Source organism: Palaemon carinicauda, chromosome 18 (genome assembly GCF_036898095.1).
Source record: "Palaemon carinicauda isolate YSFRI2023 chromosome 18, ASM3689809v2, whole genome shotgun sequence".
In the NCBI taxonomy this organism is placed as follows: domain Eukaryota; kingdom Metazoa; phylum Arthropoda; class Malacostraca; order Decapoda; family Palaemonidae; genus Palaemon; species Palaemon carinicauda.
In genome coordinates, this window is record NC_090742.1 from 28,334,447 (window position 1) to 28,353,384 (window position 18,938).

Below are 18,938 nucleotides of genomic sequence, written 5' to 3' on the forward strand. Positions count from 1 at the left end.
TACGCCCGATGTAGTAGGCAGTGAGGGCCCCTGAGTAGAGTAGAGGCAACATGAAGCGTTAGTATGCGCGTCACCAAGGAACGCATTGGAGATGGTCGCCTGGGCGAACGCTTTGCTAAAGCACCATAGGCAGCAAACAGCAAAGGGTACTTGGGGTAGCTTAGCTGGATGCCGGTCTGTAGGATGTTTCATAACAAGATCAGGTTCGGTCCGAGTTTGTTTGGGAAATGGACGAGTTGAGGAGCAACGTGCGGATGGACTGCGAGTGCGCTTACCTCTTCATCTTGACGAGGAAGGTCTAGATTGTGATCGTGAACGCATGATTTGCGATCGTGAACGCAAGATTCTCGAACGTCAACGCAAGATTCTCGAACGTCAACGCAAGATTCGCGAACGTAAACGCAAGGTTCGCGATCGTAAACACAAGGTTCGCGATCATGAACGCAAGATTCGTGAACGTGAATGCAAGGTTCGCGATCGTGAAAGTTCTGTTCGTGATTGAGAGCGTCTAGCCCTCAATCGTGAATGGCGTGAAAGTTTCAAGTGCCTAGCTCGCGAACGTGAGCTTTGGCCTCGTGATTACGAACGTCATCCTCAAGAACGTTGCCCTCGTGAACAGAAGCTTCGCCCTCGCGAGTGTTCTAGATTGAGTTACTCGTGATCATGATGACTGCGATCGCGAGACTTTTTCCTCATCAAGAGGAACGCCTCCTAGGACAGCGTTGAGACCGTTGGTCTGGTGAGCGCGAAGCTCTAGAGCAAGAACCTCCCCTTTCAGGAGAAGAGCATTGAGATCGCGATGACCTACGATCTCTACGATGATCTTCAGATCGTTACGAACAATGATCAGGAGAAGAGTGTCCTGAAGCACAAGGAGATGGAGAGTTTGTGTGCCGCTGGTGGAAGGAGCACTAGTCTCGTGAAGATCATCTCCTTAAGTCGAAGTATTACTGTGGGGAGAAACATAAAGCTGACAATATCCCAGGATGGAAATCAGGACTGTCATCAGCAGGAGGCCGTTGGAGGGGCGAATGTGAGCGATCACCTCATCACGCATGGAAGGTCCAGGAAAGGGTGACAAGTGAACTTCGCAGACCTCCAAAACACAGGATGTTGGAGAGAGTGGAGTAGGATCCTTACTGGCACCACGCTAAAGGAGTTAAAGTAGAGCTTCCTTCGTAGGAGGGGTAGAAATCCCTAGGCACAGCCACGCTAAATACATCTGCAATAGAGAGAGGCTCCCGGCGGCTGGAGGTGAAGTGGCTCCTCTAGGTGAAGCAACTATCCTCCCAGTACCCCGAGGTTGCCAATGGGTTATCCAGTTTGCACTCCTGCTCAATCACCCCCCAGAGGAAAGCGAGCAAGAAGCATCTGAAACAGGTTTGGGAGGTTGAAGAAGAAGAACAGGCTTTCCTCGCCCTTGAGGGAAAAAGATCGCGCTTCGCCTTCTTTTTCCTGCTCCGTCCAAACTTCTCCCATTGTGAGGCAGGCCACTCCCGACACACTTTACAGGGTGAATCCTGCTTGCAGCGATGCTCTCTACAAGGTGGACATAGAGAGGGCAGGTCGGTATCCACCGAAGACATGAAGGTACCGCACGTGGCACCTCGCGCCCAAGACATGTCTGCATGAGGGCGTCAGAAGAACAAGCACACCTCTAAAAAAAAAAGCAAAAATATTAAGTCCAATGACAGTCTTTGGAGGAGAGAGAGGAGACGCCCGCTCTCTACAAGTCAAAAGAAAAAAAGTGACGTAACTCACAGCTGTGAGAGTATATACAGGTGGCTGGGTAACCCCAGCCACCTCCTGCCTACCTACTCGAGTGGTTAGGTAGGGTTTCCACTTTGCACTTTATATTCTAATGGCTACCTTCCAGCTTTGCCGAAAGATAATCCATATAAATAACAAAAGGTTTGTTAGTACAGGAACAAATATATTTTCAATTGCAATTTAAAACACAGCATTCAATTTTGTCAGCTGACCACTATTTTAAGGAAACCTTGCATTCTAGAAAATCATGATCTTTTTAAACATTTCATTGTTCATAAAGTTCAAAGTACTACAGGTCATTATCCAATGTCATTAACACACAATGTGAGATCATAAACTGGCACCTCTGCTGACAATCTAACCATTTACTATTGTTGCCACAAAACTTCTAAGGGTAATGTATCGACTAAAAACTCTAAGTGGTCATATAAAGTGTTTTATTCAAAGGGTAGTCATTTACAGTTGGCTTAAAACTGCTAGTGTTAAGCAATTTACCACCATTAGAAGAGTGATTATAAAAATCCTGAAAGGGCAGAGGAATACCATTGGCACTTACAAAAGCATTACTAATAAAAGTCCAGATTAAAACCTAATGAGGAAAATATACATCATAATATCCAGAAAATACAAGTACCAGTATATATGAGGAAAAAAATTAACGGGGTCAATGAATAAACATCCACCAAAAATATTACATTAACCACAAGTACTCAAAGTTATTCACTAAATGACACCACAACTGCAAACTAATGTTATATCCAGGCAAGAAGAGAATACAGTATTGAAAAATACAATTAATCAAGCAAAGAAATACGACAATATTTTATATAGAATTCTGTTAGGCGCTACAAACTCAAAAAGTGAGGTAAGCGATTGACTCCTGGTTGAGGCTCAAAGTAGCATACACTTCAAAACATAACCAATTTTCATCTATGAAACAAGACTTAAGAGACTGGGGGGGGGGGGGGGGGATTGAAACCAGGGATGTCGGCATATATGATGAGTAATGGTTTTGTGATTCTGGAATATAAAAATAAAATCTTAGTGGAAAGTATTGACAATAACTTTCTTAAATTCCCAAAAGTCACTACTGTATGTAATATTTTTGCATATACAGTACTGAAAAAGAAAGAAAACGTATAAAAAGCAGGAAATTCTAACCAAACCCTTTTCCTGTAAGGTATAGAGAGTAATATGGCAAAGAATGACCTCCTTAGGCTAAGGATATAAGGACAAATTTCATACATTCATTCATCATACAACTGTTAATAAACAAATCATCTTAAATCTCCTCCTAGCCTATTGATGCAAAGGGCCTTGGTTAGATTTCTCCCAGTCGTCTCTATCTTCAGCTAATAAATATTTCTCCATTCATCATCATCTACTTCACAATTCATAGTCCTCAGCCATGTAGGCTTGGGTCTTCCAACTATTCTAGTACCTTGTGGAGCCTAATCAAAAGTTTGAACTAATCTCTCTTGGTCAGTACAAATAGCATGCCCAACCTATCTTATCTACCCCTCTCCATGATCTCATCCACATATGGCACTTGGGTAACCTCTTTTATAGTTTAATTTCTAATGCTGTTTTACCATTTAACTCCCAATATCCTTCTGGGGGCTTAGTTCTTCAACCTACAAAATCTGCTGGATATTATTACATTGTCATACCATGACTCGTGTCCATTCAGTAACACCAACCTCACTAAACTGATATATAGTTAGATTTTTATATGTACCGTATTTACCGTGTGATAAGACGCTACAAGTGGTAAGACGCACCCCATAATCAGCCAAGAAATTTTTGGAAAAAAATAAATTAACAATTTTAAAGCCTACCTACCGACCTTAGTCGACGACTCTGCAGTGCGATTCTTCACACATTACAGTAAATACTCTTGGCGGTATTTTGGCCATATTATGAAATATTTTAGGTTAATATTAATTAGCTACAGACCGGTTACCCAAATTCTTTTTACATATTCATATAAAAATTACCAAACCAGTCTTTTGTTTCCACCATAATGCTCAACACGCAGCATGTTTACAAAGTGAAACACAGCATATTTAGTGTTTGTTTACATCCAGCATGTTTGTGTACAAGAAAGCAGTATGGCAAATGTTACTGATCAAATTTTGGTACAAAGTAAAATTCCAGTAATATTTCTCAAATTTTCTAAGTAGAAAGTTTCATATAAAACTAATCATTGATCAAATAAAGAATTCTCTCTGAATTCCAATACTGTATGTAGAATATTTTTCCTGCTGTTTGAGTGATGAATGTCATACTTGAGGTCTAGCGAATTTTTCACTAACCTGGTAACACTGCACTCAACTCGCAGTTGTTTTTTCAAGGCCGTGTTCAACGGCTATCTACAGTATTTATAGTATTTCAGAACTCAAGCAATACTATTTGTATAATTTCAGAATTCAGGCAATATAGTAATCATCACAATATTTCCTTATTACAAAGTAACAAATTTCAGACATCTAATCATCCTCAAATCCTGAAAAATCATCGTTGCTATAGTCACTATCCATAGTCAATTCCAGGTCGTCCATATTGACGTCACTTTCTTCATAGAGAAATTCATCCTCAGTTCCATTCATCGCATTACTTATTCCGCATTTCTTGAATGATTTTACTACAATCTCTTCCTTGATAGCAGCCCATGACATCTTCACCCATTCACAACAGACTTGTGTGATAGAAGGTCTTTTGCGTCGTCCTGTTGGCGTTACTTCATGGTTACCAGCAGCCATCCACTTGCTCCACTCCTCACGCACATAATCTTTAAAGGGCTTGTTGAGGGAGACGTCTAATGGTTGTAGCTGCGATGTTAAACCACCTGGGATCATTGCTTGTTTTGTTTTAAATTGCCGGAGTTTTTTCTTCGTGGTTTCAGTTTTGCGGTCTCTAAATTGATCCCAAACTAATAATGCTGGTTTCTTTAGCAAACGTTTTCAAGCCACAGTTTGACCCCGGCTTCATCTATCCATCCTTTAGGGTGAACATGAACAAGTACAACAGCTGGGATTTTATCCTTTAGCATGGTTTTTCGTTTGAAAATAAGTAGCGGTGAAAGTTTTCTGCCGTCTGCACAGCAGGCCAAAACAACTGTAAAGCAAGATTTCTCATGGTCAGTTGTTTTTATTGTCACGGTCTTCGCTCCTTTTCCTTCCACACTTCTATTTGATGGAACATCAAAAGTCAACGCTCCTTTTCCTTCCACACTTCTATTTGATGGAACATCAAAAGTCAACGGTACTTCATCCATATTGCCGATCTGTCCTATTTCATAATTTATCTATTTTCTAGCATTGATTACGTATCTCTGGAATTCTAGCACTTTATCCTCGTATTCTGTAGGCAACTTCTGTGCAATCCTGGTCTTCACTCTCATACACAGACCGTTTCGTTTCATGAAACGGTAGCACCAAGACGATGATCCAGTAAACTCATTTATTGGTATGTTTCTTTCTGCTGCCAGTCTCTTTGCTGCTTCCATTATCATCTTCATTGACAGCGCGTATCCTTTGTTTCGCTGTTCTTCTACCCACGTTTTTATTATTTCGTCTAGTTGTGGGAATTTTGCTTCCTTATAGTGTAGGCCATGTTTCTCCTTTCTTTAATTCCTCGTCTTGCTTCCTCCATTCTCTGATCATTTTTCAGTTGGTAGCGGTCTAAGTGTCTCTCCGCTGCTCTGTTGCTGTTGTTTTGCATAATCGATAACTTGCAGCTTATAACGAACATTATATGATTGCCTTCTCTGATTTGATGCCATTCTTGGACGAGTGTTGTCCAATGAATAACAGTGAAGAGTACGAGGGTGATTGCGTCGTCTTCTCAGATGCCGTTAGTTGGCATGTTTGCGTGTAGGTGGTGTTGTGAGTCATCAGCTGTTCACCAAAACAAACATTTTGGCAAATTCATAACAATCGGTATTAAAAATATATTGCTAACTTAATTAAACAAAGTATAATAACATAAATTGATTTACTTATTACATATGAATGATAACTCCAAGATTATATTTCAGGTCTGATGAGTGTAAGTGCTTGTATGTCATTACAACTTTACCTTACAGTGTTAAGACGCAGGATGATTTTTGGGGACAATTTTTGGGAAAAAAGGTGCGTCTTATCACACGGGAAATACGGTCATTTCAGGTGATTTGATTCCAAAATTAGTTAACCTAGCCATTGTTGTCTGATTTGCTTTTTGCAATCTTTCATTAAACTCTAACTAGAGATCATAGTTCCTAAATATTTAAATGATTCTAGCTCATTAATCCTTTCTCCTTCCAATGATATTTCATCATCCATTCTAACCATCTCTGTCTTTCTTCTATTATCTTGAGCCCAACCTCGTGATATTTCACGCATTCTGGTAAGCAGGCATTGCAAATCCTGTGATGTTCTGCTAATAAGGACAGTATTGTGGAGGATTTATTTTTGCTTTATTTTAATTTTTGTTTTTGCCAAATCCTGTGTGAGAGAGAGAGAGAGAGAGAGAGAGAGAGAGAGAGAGAGAGAGAGAGAGAGAGAGAGAGATTGTGTTAGCGAGCGAAAGTAGGTAGGTTAGCGATCGTTTGTGGTGAGAAAGACTGTTGGTATAAATGAGATTGTTTGTTTATGTTTTAGTTAGGTTACGACAGTGGCGAATGTCTTGGGTGAATGCTTATTTTGATTTCGACTGCAGCTAGAGGCTGTTGTGAATGCTGGATTAATATTTTTTTGACCAGCGTGGAAGTGATTTTTATATTCTGAGTAAGTACATTTTTGTTTATCTTTGCTTGTCGTGATTGTGAATGATAGGAACAATTTATTATTTATCTTTGATTATAGTGCGATAGTTCAGTTAGTTAGGAGTGTTCATAAGTGTTTTTCTTTTTTTATTTTTGGCAGGCCGTGATTCCTCCTTGGATGAACTTACTCCATTGGAGAGATTTATCTGATGTGTTATAGATTGTTGACGACTAGGCCTGTAACAGAACTTGATACGACTGCTCGGATTTATTTAATTGTTAATGACCAGGACCGAATGAACTTGCGATTGATGATGATGATGGTGATGATGATGACGATGATGATGATCTCGACACCCGTGACCCAAGGAGTTACGGCTGTTATGGCAAATTAAGAGATTCTCTTGTTTATCATATAGTGGTGTTGTGCCAATAAAGACAGTTTGGCTTGGTGAATGATTACCAAAGTGTTTATTTTTTGTTGTGACTGTTATCTTGCAAAAGTGCTAGTAAATACATGCAATACTACTATATGTTTTGTTTGGAAGGTTTGGGTTACGGTGATTTGGTTGTCTGGGCTTAGTATTAAGGTTTTCGTGATTGATATTTTTTTGGTTATTTGAATGTTTTTAGTATTAAGTGTTTGTTTTAGTTTGTAAGAAATATATAGTGTTAAGGTTATGTTTTTGTTTTTGTCCTTTTGTCTAAGAGTCTGGTTTTAGATAACGTCAGGGGAAAGTTTGTGTTGCGGAGACAATTGTCAGAAGTAAGATTCAAGGGTGTGGGGGTTGTTTTTGCAACATCCCGCCACATTATTTTGGCGCCCGAACAGGGACTGCTGAGGCGGGACTGATAGCTGGACTCTTTGACGAAGGACTGATAGGATACGAATTTGGAATTAAGGTTGAAGAAAAATGGAAAGTAAATTAAAGGCTTTGGAGGAGGAATTGCGGCTGAGTAAGGAGCGTGAGGAGAGGTTGCTAATAGAGAATGAGAGGTTGAACTGGGAGAATGCGGCGATGCAGAAGGAGCTTAGGGAGTTAAAGGGGACAGTAGAGAGAGTGGAAGAATGTGTTGAGATGAGGATGCGAGAGAATGAAGAACGAATAGAGAAACGAATGGAAGATATGATGGGGCAAGTCATGGGGATGATGAAAACTATAATGGGTGAAGGTGCAATCGGAGGAGTGTCCTCAGCTTCGGGTAATGGGTTGGTAGTGGAAGAGAAGGTTAAGGTAGGTGATAATGGGAAAGGAAGTGATAGTGATAGTAGTAATAGTGATGGTGATATTGAAAATAAGGGAATTAGGCATAGTAAGGATGAACAGAAAGGTGAGAGGAAAGATGAAAGGAAAGGTAAAAGTGATATGAAGAAAGGGAAGAAAAAGTATCAGGCTGATAGCAAGGACGATCGTGAATGGGTGAAAGTGGTAAGTAAGAAAAAGGGTAAGAAAGGAATGGTTAAGGATAGGAATTTAAGTGTGGAAGTGGATTCATTGTATTCAAATGAGGAAGAAGGTAACAAGGGAGTAGACAGTGATGATAGCAGTGAGAATGAACGTGATGTGTGTAAGACTGTGTTTATGAGAGAGGTACCTCGGTGTGAAAGGTTCAATGAGCATAGCAGTAGGGACGTATATGATTTTTTCAAGGAGTATGAGAGGTATTGTCAGGATAAGTATGGTGATAGTAAAAGAGTTTGGGCTAGGGAGTTAGGAGAATATTTGACTGGGTATTTGTTGACGATGTATGGAGTGATAATGAGTGTAGGGGACGTTGATTATGAAAGTGTGAAACAGAGAATAATTGAGCAGGTAAAACGTATGAAAGGGAGTGTTAAGTATAAGCGTAAGAATGATTTTGATGAAGCACGGATGAATGCAGGAGAAGCGATATCGATATACGTATGTAGGTTGGAAACTTTAGCTAGGAAGAAGTATGGGGATGAAGGTATAAATGAGAATAAGGAGTTAATGAGGAAGTTTTTGGCTACTGTACCCGAGAATGTTGCTGAGTTTGTTAATTTGAAACGGAAGGAGAAAATGAGGTGGACGAAAGAAAGACTGACATGGGATGATATTTTAGAGATAGTTGAGGATTACGAGTTGGATAGGTGTATGAAAGAAAGTAAATCTGTGAGTGTAAGAACTGGAATGGAGGAAAGTGTGCCAGAATTTGTTAGTTTTAGAGATGCTGTTATGAGAGGACCGATGAGGGTAGCTGATAGTGTAGTAGATAGGAGTGTTAGGGCGAGTAATGTGGGAATACCTGTAAGGACAAATGAAGGGTTTAGACAAGGGAATCAGGTTTGGAGGGATATGAGTGCTAGTGCGCCGCAAGGTAGGTCAGGTAGTTGTATCCGTGAAGAGAAGTGTTATAGATGTGGGAAAGTAGGACATAAGAAGAATGAATGTAGATGGGCTCTAGGTGCTTGTTTTGGATGTGGTGAGGTAGGGCATAGAATTAGTGAGTGCAAGAAAGAGAAAGGGATAAAATGTTATCGGTGTGGTATGACTGGGCACATAGCGAGTGGATGTCGGAGTAATCGTACAAATGTGATTTGCGGTAATTGTGGTAAGGATGGTCATTATGCTAGAATGTGCAAGGAGCCACGGGGTAAGTGTACTGAATGTGGTGCAGATGGGCATGTAGCTAGGGTATGTAGGAAGAAGGGAGTAAATCAGCCAGGATGTTCGGGAAACTAGAGTGTAAGAGGGTTCAGCTGGGTGAGTCCTCCTGTGTGTGTGGAAGGAATAGGATTAATGTTTGTGAGAATGGGATGAATAATTGGTTGGAAATGAGCAAGTATGAACCTAGTATGCATGAGAAGTTAGGGCTGGAAAATAAACAATTAGTGTTAGTTGAATATAGGAAAAAGAGGCGTTTGAAAGTTTTAAGTGAGGAGAAAGTGCAAGGGAAATTTATAGGTATAGGTAAGAATACGAATAAGTATGACAAGGGTGTAAATGTACAAGTGATTGTGGAGGATAAATGTATTAATACAGATGAAACGTGGCTGAGTATGAATGATACTTATAGTGTGTGGCTTTTCGTTAGATTATGTAAAAGAAAAAATGAATAACGCAAGAATGAGAGACAGGAGAATGATAAGTAGCATGAATGAATCTTTTGCTAAAGTTGAGAATGTTTTTGATGAAATGGATGAACTGTTTACAGAAATGAGTGTAATTATAGGGCCAACCGAGAACGAGGTAGATGGGATTGTACATGATATATTAGATGATAGGGATTTAGATAGGAATAGTGTTAACATAGCGAATGATTGTGATAAGGAAGAAGTGAATGAGAGAGTGTATGGAGGCCCAGTTACTCGGAGTAGAGGTCCCGTTCCCGACTGCCACTGGGTTATGAAAAAAATAATGTAAGTGTTGTGTGAGAAGGATTTGGCAAAGTAAGGGGGGAGGAATGTGGAGGATTTATTTTTGCTTTATTTTAATTTTTGTTTTTGCCAAATCCTGTGTGAGAGAGAGAGAGAGAGAGAGAGAGAGAGAGAGAGAGAGAGAGAGAGAGAGAGAGAGAGAGAGAGAGAGAGAGAGAGAGAGAGAGAGAGAGAGAGAGAGAGAGAGAGATATATATTGTGTTAGCGAGCGAAAGTAGGTAGGTTAGCGATCGTTTGTGGTGAGAAAGACTGTTGGTATAAATGAGATTGTTTGTTTATGTTTTAGTTAGGTTACGACAGTGGCGAATGTCTTGGGTGAATGCTTATTTTGATTTCGACTGCAGCTAGAGGCTGTTGTGAATGCTGGATTATTATTTTTTTGACCAGCGTGAAAGTGATTTTTATATTCTGAGTAAGTACATTTTTGTTTATCTTTGCTTGTCGTGATTGTGAATGATAGGAACAATTTATTATTTATCTTTGATTATAGTGCGATAGTTCAGTTAGTTAGGAGTGTTCATAAGTGTTTTTCTTTTTTTATTTTTGGCAGGCCGTGATTCCTCCTTGGATGAACTTACTCCATTGGAGAGATTTATCTGATGTGTTATAGATTGTTGACGACTAGGCCTGTAACAGAACTTGATACGACTGCTCGGATTTATTTAATTGTTAATGACCAGGACCGAATGAACTTGCGATTGATGATGATGATGGTGATGATGATGACGATGATGATGATCTCGACACCCGTGACCCAAGGAGTTACGGCTGTTATGGCAAATTAAGAGATTCTCTTGTTTATCATATAGTGGTGTTGTGCCAATAAAGACAGTTTGGCTTGGTGAATGATTACCAAAGTGTTTATTTTTTGTTGTGACTGTTATCTTGCAAAAGTGCTAGTAAATACATGCAATACTACTATATGTTTTGTTTGGAAGGTTTGGGTTACGGTGATTTGGTTGTCTGGGCTTGGTATTAAGGTTTTCGTGATTGATATTTTTTTGGTTATTTGAATGTTTTTAGTATTAAGTGTTTTAGTTTGTAAGAAATATATAGTGTTAAGGTTATGTTTTTGTTTTTGTCCTTTTGTCTAAGAGTCTGGTTTTAGATAACGTCAGGGGAAAGTTTGTGTTGCGGAGACAATTGTCAGAAGTAAGATTCAAGGGTGTGGGGGTTGTTTTTGCAACATCCCGCCACAGTATCATCAGCATACTCCAAGTCAACTAATTTGCTATTACCAATCCAGTCAAATCCTTCTCCACCATCAACTGTTCTATGCACTACAAAATCCATGAGGAGGATAAACAACATAGGTAATAACACATTCCTTTGGAGTACTCCACTGCTCACTGAACTAATTTGATAGAATTCCATTATCATTAAATTTGCAATTGCTATGCCCACGAACAGACAGTCAAATTATACTTAAAAGGGACTCCATAATAATGAAGGGCTCCCCACAAAAATTGGCCAGTAGATTTCTATATTCTACACATAGCTGTACAACAACATGTCTTAAACATAAAATTTGGTCAGCACAATTTCTTGCCTTTTCTAAATCCTTCTTGTTCATCTCAGTTTTACATCAATCTTTCTTTTTATTCTCTTTTTTTTACATCAATCTTTCTTTTTATTCTCTTTAGAATAAGGGTACTATATATTCTCATGACAACTGACAGAAGTATGATGCCTCTGTAATTATTGCAATCAGCCAGATCTTTTCTTACCATTCTTCACCAATTCCTATCTCCCACTCATCAGGCTTTGCCTCGTCATGCCACATTCTACAAAATAATGTTTTAAGTATTCTGGGAGTCATTTCATTTACGGCCAATATCATCTCGACAATTATTCCTTTGTATCCAGGGCCTTTCTATCTCTTCAGTTTTTTAGGAGCTTCGACTTCAAACACACTGAATGCATTCATGGGCATATCAAGATCGTCCTTAGCTTCATGTATATCAATCAAATCCAAATTATTCCTTTCATATCTCCTATTCATGACCACATTAAAGTGTTCCATCTAACGTTGCCTTTCTTCATCTTCTATCGTTATAACAGATCCATCTCTCTTTTTGATGGGTATATGCTTCTTCTTTGCCCCTGTAGAGATTTCATTAATAATTCTATGAGCAAAACTGACACCTGCCACTCACTGAATTCATAGCTTTGTCAGTCTCATCTGCTTTCCTGTCTAAATATTCTCTATACTTATTCCTGGCTTTTCTTTTGACCTCACTATCAATACTGGAATACTTGGCATGCTTTACCTTATATTTTTTATTACTTCCTCAAAAATTTTCAACAATCAATTTCTATCTTTGTCTTCTTTTTATAGTATCTCAAGGATCATTTGAATGATATCCAGGGCTTCCTCCTTGTAACTGCAAGTCCTAAAACACCCACCTAAATAAAAAAAAACTTTATTCTAATGCTAAAGGAATTCCTAATAATCTTAGATAGTGATTAAACAATCCTGCTATGTTAAAAACATGCCCTCATACTGTACAAGTTTAGGAATACAGTAACCAGACTGACAGAAATACATTTCTATTGCAAATGCATAAAAATCTAAAAGAAAAAGATGCTATATTTAGAATCTAATAAAACTGTTAAATTAATCAAACAGTGTAGGCCTAAAAAAGCAGGTTAAAACCTATATTAATAATGCTCTACTACCAATGCCACAATTATTTCAATGGTCGAGTGAAAAAAAACTTAAGTCATATCTGATCAGACACCAACAACAAAATACTAAATATTAAAGAGGCTGACCTTCCGAAGTATTTCAGGGTCACGTTCACAAAACTTCATAAGAACATATCCTCCAACAGTAGCCCCCCCCACGTAATAAAGCGACTTGAGTACCGACATTGCTAACGAATTCTGCAACTGTAACCAAAAACTTGATATCTATTGAAAAAAAAAAAAAAAATTGTGGTAGAAATAGGAGCAACAAGACTATAATCTTTGGAGCTAACTGTAAACATATGAAGCAAATATCACAAATTTTAAGTAATTTGTATTTTTCCTAACATACTTACCGAGAACTACTTTCTTAGGAGGTACCTGGAATCTCCTCTCAACCGACCAGAGTTTTGTGTAGTCTACCCTACTTCCGTTTTCTGTGGGGACTAACTCAGGCGTAAGGAGAACGTGCCCTGAGGGTAGTCTTGAGCTAGGTCGGAGTTAGCTTGGGTCTCGCTCCTCAGTAAGTTCCTGGATGGTACAAAAGGTCTTCAAGGTCAGTAAGGCACTCGGGGAAGGTAGGGAGGGCCATTACCCGAAAGTAGTTCTCGGTAAGTATGTTAGGAAAAATACAAATTACTTAAAATTTGTGATTTGTTCCAACACAGAGACTTACCTCGAACTACTTTCTTAGGAGACTTACACTTTAGGAGGTGGGAGTGTCTTCCTGAACTTCAGACCAAGCTAACCGGACGTCCAGGAACCTAGATGGGAACTAGGTTGCAATATATATACGGAAAACGAATAGGGAAAACTACACAAAGAGGTCATGTTAGTGTCCAAGTACTTACCCTTTAAAAATTTCCATGATGCTGAGTCCTGTGGCGAAGTTGTGGAGACGTGTCTTCTTCGGGTTGTATGTGGGGTTATCTCCGAGTAGGGAAAGGAAAAAAGGACCAGGGTGAAAGGGAACGAACCTGTGTCTCTTGGTTTTGCTATCCATGATTATACCTGGGGCTTCACCGTTAAATCGCTTGGAGCGCGGAGATGCATAAAAATCTAAAAGAAAAAGATGCTATATTTAGAATCTAATAAAACTGTTAAATTAATCAAACAGTGTAGGCCTAAAAAAGCAGGTTAAAACCTATATTTAGACGGTTTCTCTATTGGGACAATAGAGAAACCGTCTAAAGACCTCCTCGAGCAATCCTTGAGGTAATGCGTTGTGAAGGTCGACTGGTTCGACCAGGTGCCTGCTCTAAGGATCTGGCCCACCGCCATGTTCCTCTCAAAAGCCAGAGAAGTACTTAGACCCCTAATGTCATGGGGCCTGGGATTACTTGGCAGGGGCAGGCCCTCATCGTTATAGGCCCTGACAATAACCAGTCTCAGCCAAAAGGAGATGGTATTCTTAGATACCTGCTTTTTCTTTACACCCGTAGAGACAAAAAGATTTTTGATACCAGGGCGGAGATGGGCCGTCCTCTCAAGGTATTTTCTCACGGCACGGACGGGGCACAACTTCAAATCTTCTGGATTCCCTGTCTGAAGAATAGCCGGCATTGAAAAGCCCTCGAACTTAGGGTCCCAGACCGCTGGATTCTGTGTCTTCGCTACGAAAGAAGGGACGAACTTGAAGGAGATCTCCCTCCACCCCTTCGAATGAGAGATGTCGTAGGACAACCCATGGATCTCTCCTACTCTCTTAGCAGAGGCCAAGGCCAACAAGAAGACCATCTTGAGAGTGAGATCCCTGCCCACTATGTCCTTCAGGGGTTCGAACGGTGGTCCACTTAACATTTTCAATACCCTTGCCACGTCTCACTGCGGCACCCTGGAGGCTTGCGGAGGGCATGCTTGTTCGAAGCTCCTGATGAGCATAGAGATGTGCCTAGAGGAACCCAGATCAATGCCCTTCAAAAGGAAGACTTGGCCCAAGGCTGCACGGACTCCTTTGATGGCCAGAATTGACATGCCCACTTCGTTTCTGAGATGCACTAGAAAATCCGCAATATCTGACACCGAAGCTTTTAGAGGCTTGATGTTCTTTGAGGCACACCATTTCGTAAAAGTAGCCCATTTTGCCTGGTAGACCGCTGCTGAAGACCGTCTCTGATAACGTGACATCTTCTCTGCAGTACCTGCAGAATATCCTTCCTTCCTCAGGAGCCGCTCGATAGTTTCCAGGCGTGAAGGCGAAGAGACTGAGGATTGTCGTGGAACCTTTGGAAGTGTGGCTGCCGTAGAAGGTCTGGCCTGTCGGGCAGAAGCCACGGGGGAAGATATGCCAGGTCTCTTAGATCCGCGAACCACTCCCTCTCCGGCCACCAGGGCGCTACCAAAGTCATCTTTAAGTTTCGAGCCGTCCGTACTCTGTTGAGCACTTGCCTGATCAATGCGAAGGGGGGAAAAGCGTACACGTCGAGGTTGTCCCATTTGTGTTGAAAAGCATCTTCCAATGCCGCCTTTGGGTCTGGGACAGGAGAACAAAATACGGGGAGTTGTGCGTTCAGTCTGGTTGCAAAGAGATCCATCACCGGCGAGCCCCATTTTTGAATGATGAGTCTGGCTACTTCTGGGAGGAGGGACCACTCTGTTCCCACTACTTGTCCCATCCTGCTGAGCCCGTCGGCTAGGACGTTCTTTTTGCCTGGAATGAACCTTGCTGAAATCACGATCTGTTCCGACTCGGCCCAATCCAGGATCTCCAACGCGAGATCGCACAACTCCTTCGATTTTAGACCTCCGTGTTTCTTTATGTACGCTACTACAGTGGCGTTGTCGCACATCAAAGCCACTGTGTTTCCACTCAGAAGATCTACGAACTGTAGGCAAGCTTCTCGGACTGCCTTCATCTCTAGGACGTTGATGTGCTGACCTTTCTCCTCGTCCGTCCAAGTTCCTCTCGTTGACTCGTTGAGGAGATGTGCCCCCCACCCCTCTTTGGAGGCGTCTGTGAACAGAAGCATCTCGGGAGGCTCGGTTGCGAAGGGCATCCCCTTGAGGGTATTCGACCGACACAGCCACCACTCCAGGGAGTGTATTGTTTTCGGCAGGACGGGAATTAACTTGTAGGGTGAGTCCACTTGGTTCCAGAGCCCCTTCAGGTTCCATTGGACACTCCTGAGTCTGAGCCTCCCTTGGGGAACGAGTTTCTCTAATGACACTAGGTGCCCTATTAACCTTTGCCAGTCTTTGGCTCTCCTGGGTTGTCCCGAAAGGAAAGGCTGGTAGTCCAGCCGTTTTCGGTAAAAATATGGAGGAATCGTTCACATTCGGTTAAAAGCACCAAATTTTGCACAAAGTTAGCTTTTGATGTACCTTTTGAAATGTGATAGAGACCCATTTGATATCTTTACAATATGGCCGCTTTTTTCAAGATGGCCACCAAAATTTAGGATAATGCGGCTATTCGAACGATTTTCATCGTATAGTTACAATTTTGGAGTCTTTACCTATATTTTCAAGGATGTTCTACACAATGAGAATAAAAATAAGTACAGGAGAACAATATTTTACCAGCAAATGCCCATTTAAATTCTGAAATAAGTCAAACATATTGAAAAATTGCTCCAAGTGTTGTTGTTATGTCTCAATTCTTACAATTCTACAGTGACAACAATTTTGTTTGTTATACAATCATTTTGCAGGTGGTTGAAACATGTGAAAGAAGAGATTGAAACAGAGTCATCAACAGACCTAAAGACATCCTGGGCTGCATACCATGCTGATCAGGTCCACACAGAATAGCCTGCTCCTTCCGACATCAGCTCATTGCTCCCACTGTTCTATGAGGAGGCTAAGTCAAGTGCCATGATTGCCCATACTATGAAAGTTGTGAAGAATGCAGTAGATTTCCTGAATCCTGTTCAGATCCCTGTAGTTGCCTGTGATCAGCCACTGTATGCTATTGCCAAACAACTCCAATGGAAATACCCCAACATTCACGGTGAGAACCAAGTTGTAGTGATGTTTGGTGGCTTACACATTGAGCTGGCTTTTCTCAAAGTTCTTGGAGACTGGCTGGAAGGAACTGGATGGACCAACACCCTTGTGGCAGCAGAGATAGCCACATGGGAAATCCATTCATGGAAGATTCATCAGATCTTCTTGTATTAGGCACCCAGGATGTTGTAGACAAAGAGGTTATAGAAACCGTAAGGCATATCAAAAGGGTGGGAAATGAGCAATATAGTGATTTTGCGAAAGAATGGCTAGAAGACAGAACCAAAAGTCTGAGAGACCCTATCAAAAGGAACAAATTTCCTCTATTCAGCAGCCAGCCTACCCGCAAAGTGTCAAAGGAGAAGCAACGAATTGCATCATTGAAACAAGGCTGTTCTCTTTTTTCTAAACTGTATGTGTCTTGCCAAGTGAGAGATGGGGATATTGATGAGTTTTTCCGTCATGAGAATCAGTCCAGTCCACCATCATTGGCACAGGGTGGATTACTTCAACATGGGACCAAAGCTGATTTTCTCCCATTTCTTACACAGCATAGTACCCCAATCAAGGACAAGCCTGATACTGATGCAGTTCTTCTACAGTATATGGGGCTGCCATTGTTAATATGCTTAACCCAGGTGCATCAAGAACATTTCAAGAGTATGCTGACCAGGTATTTGTACCACATGTAAAGCGTCAACTGGAGTCGGCAAGAAGAGTTGATATTATCTTTGATCAGTACTTCCAAGACAGTCTGAAGGCGACTGCTAGGAGTCTTAGTGGAGAGGGGGACCGCAGAAAAAAAAAGGCTAACACTCCTGTTCCTGGCAACTGGAAGGCTTTCTTGTGGTGTGATGCAAACAAAGCTGAGCTCTTCAGTTTTCTAGCGGATCAATGTACTACTTTCAGCTGTCCAGAGGGCAAGCAAATTATGTCCACTAAAGGAGAATTGGTCCTTTGCAACCCCCAGAAGGGCAGTATTGATCAAATATCTCCGTGCTCCCATGAGGAAGCAGACACAAGGCTTCTTCTCCATGCAAAAGATGTTGTTCAACATGGTTGTGAGAGGATCATGATCAGAACTGTGGACACTGATGTAGTAGTGTTAGCTATAGTATTGTGTCTTCCAATTCATGCAAGTGAACTGTGGATCAGCTTTGGGGTTATGGAAAACTTCAAATATATCCCTGTACACACCATAGTGGTTCTCTAGGTCCAAAGTGTCGAGCTCTGCCTATGTTTCATGCCTTCAGCGAGTGTGACAACACATCCTCCTTTGCTGGTAAAGGGAAGAAATCTTCTTGGGAGACGTGGCAAATATGTGAAAGTGTAACCGAGGTGTTTGCAGACCTTGGGAATGTACCAACACTGGAGAGAATTGACCAGCACATGGCAAACCTTGAGCGATTTGTTGTTCTGCTTTATGACATCTGCCACATCAGCTTATGAAGCGAGAAAAGATCTCTTCACCAGGAAGGGCAGGTCTATTGATCTCATACCACCAACTTCTGCTGCTCTCTACCAGCATGTCATAAGAGCATCTTATCAAGCGGGTCATGTTTGGGGCCAGTCACTTCTCCCCAATCCCGTGTTACCTTCACCTGTTAAATGGGGTTGGATGAAAGGACCTGGGAATGCATGTGAACCCTATTGATCAGATCTGCCTCAAGCATCAGTTTCCTGTATGGAATTCCTGAAATGTGGAGATGTCAAAGGCTGCAGAGGAAGATGCAAGTGTGTGAAAGCACGACTAGCATGTACGGCTCTGTGCAAATGCGGGGGTGGGGGGGATTGATGCCTGTGTGTGATTAGACTGTGTACTTAAATTAGTCATTTCAGTACTGTACTAGAAATTGATGGTTACAAGGATAAGTTCTATTTTGGGATTAAGTTAATATAAAATTCTTCATATTGAGTTAATAAAACACTACCTATGTTTGACATTCAAATACATTCTTTACTTTGCGTTAAATTATAGAACAAATATGATTACAGCCGGTTTAATATTTTTGTAGGCAATTTCTGTAACAAAAAGGCCATTTGCTCCTTAAATATTTGTCTTATGTGCCCACATTTGCTTTTAATGTTTAGAACATCATTGAAAATATAGGTTTAGACTCCAAAATTGTGACTATACGATGAAAATACTTCAAATAGTAGCATTTTCCAGATTTTTGGCGGCCATCTTGAAAAAAGCGGCTATATTGGAAAGATATAAAATGGGTCTCTATCACATTTCAAAAGGTACATCTCAAGCTAACTTTGTGCAAAATTTGGTGCTTTTAACCAAATTTGAACGATTTTTACTGAAAACGGCTGGACTATGGAGGATCCGTTCCAGGTTGTTCAACCGTTCTTTCGACGGAAAGGCTCTCACTAGTCGGGAGT

At 40.9% G+C, this 18,938-nt stretch overlaps 1 protein-coding gene across 9 annotated transcripts in view; it reads right to left on the reverse strand.

Moving 5' to 3' along the window:
- Positions 1 to 18,938, reverse strand: part of LOC137657737 (tubulin-specific chaperone C-like) — a 129,296-nt gene that overhangs the window by 16,204 nt on the left and 94,154 nt on the right. For 7 of the 9 annotated variants that reach the window (XR_011047196.1, XR_011047194.1, XR_011047195.1 and 4 more), the window contains one exon: positions 12,693 to 12,830. The exons of 1 other annotated variant lie outside the window; for it this stretch is intronic. The gene's annotated coding sequence lies outside the window, so the exon portion shown is untranslated. The remainder of the gene's footprint in view (positions 1 to 12,692; positions 12,831 to 18,938) is intronic. One more of the 9 variants, XM_068392197.1, reaches the window with a different exon arrangement.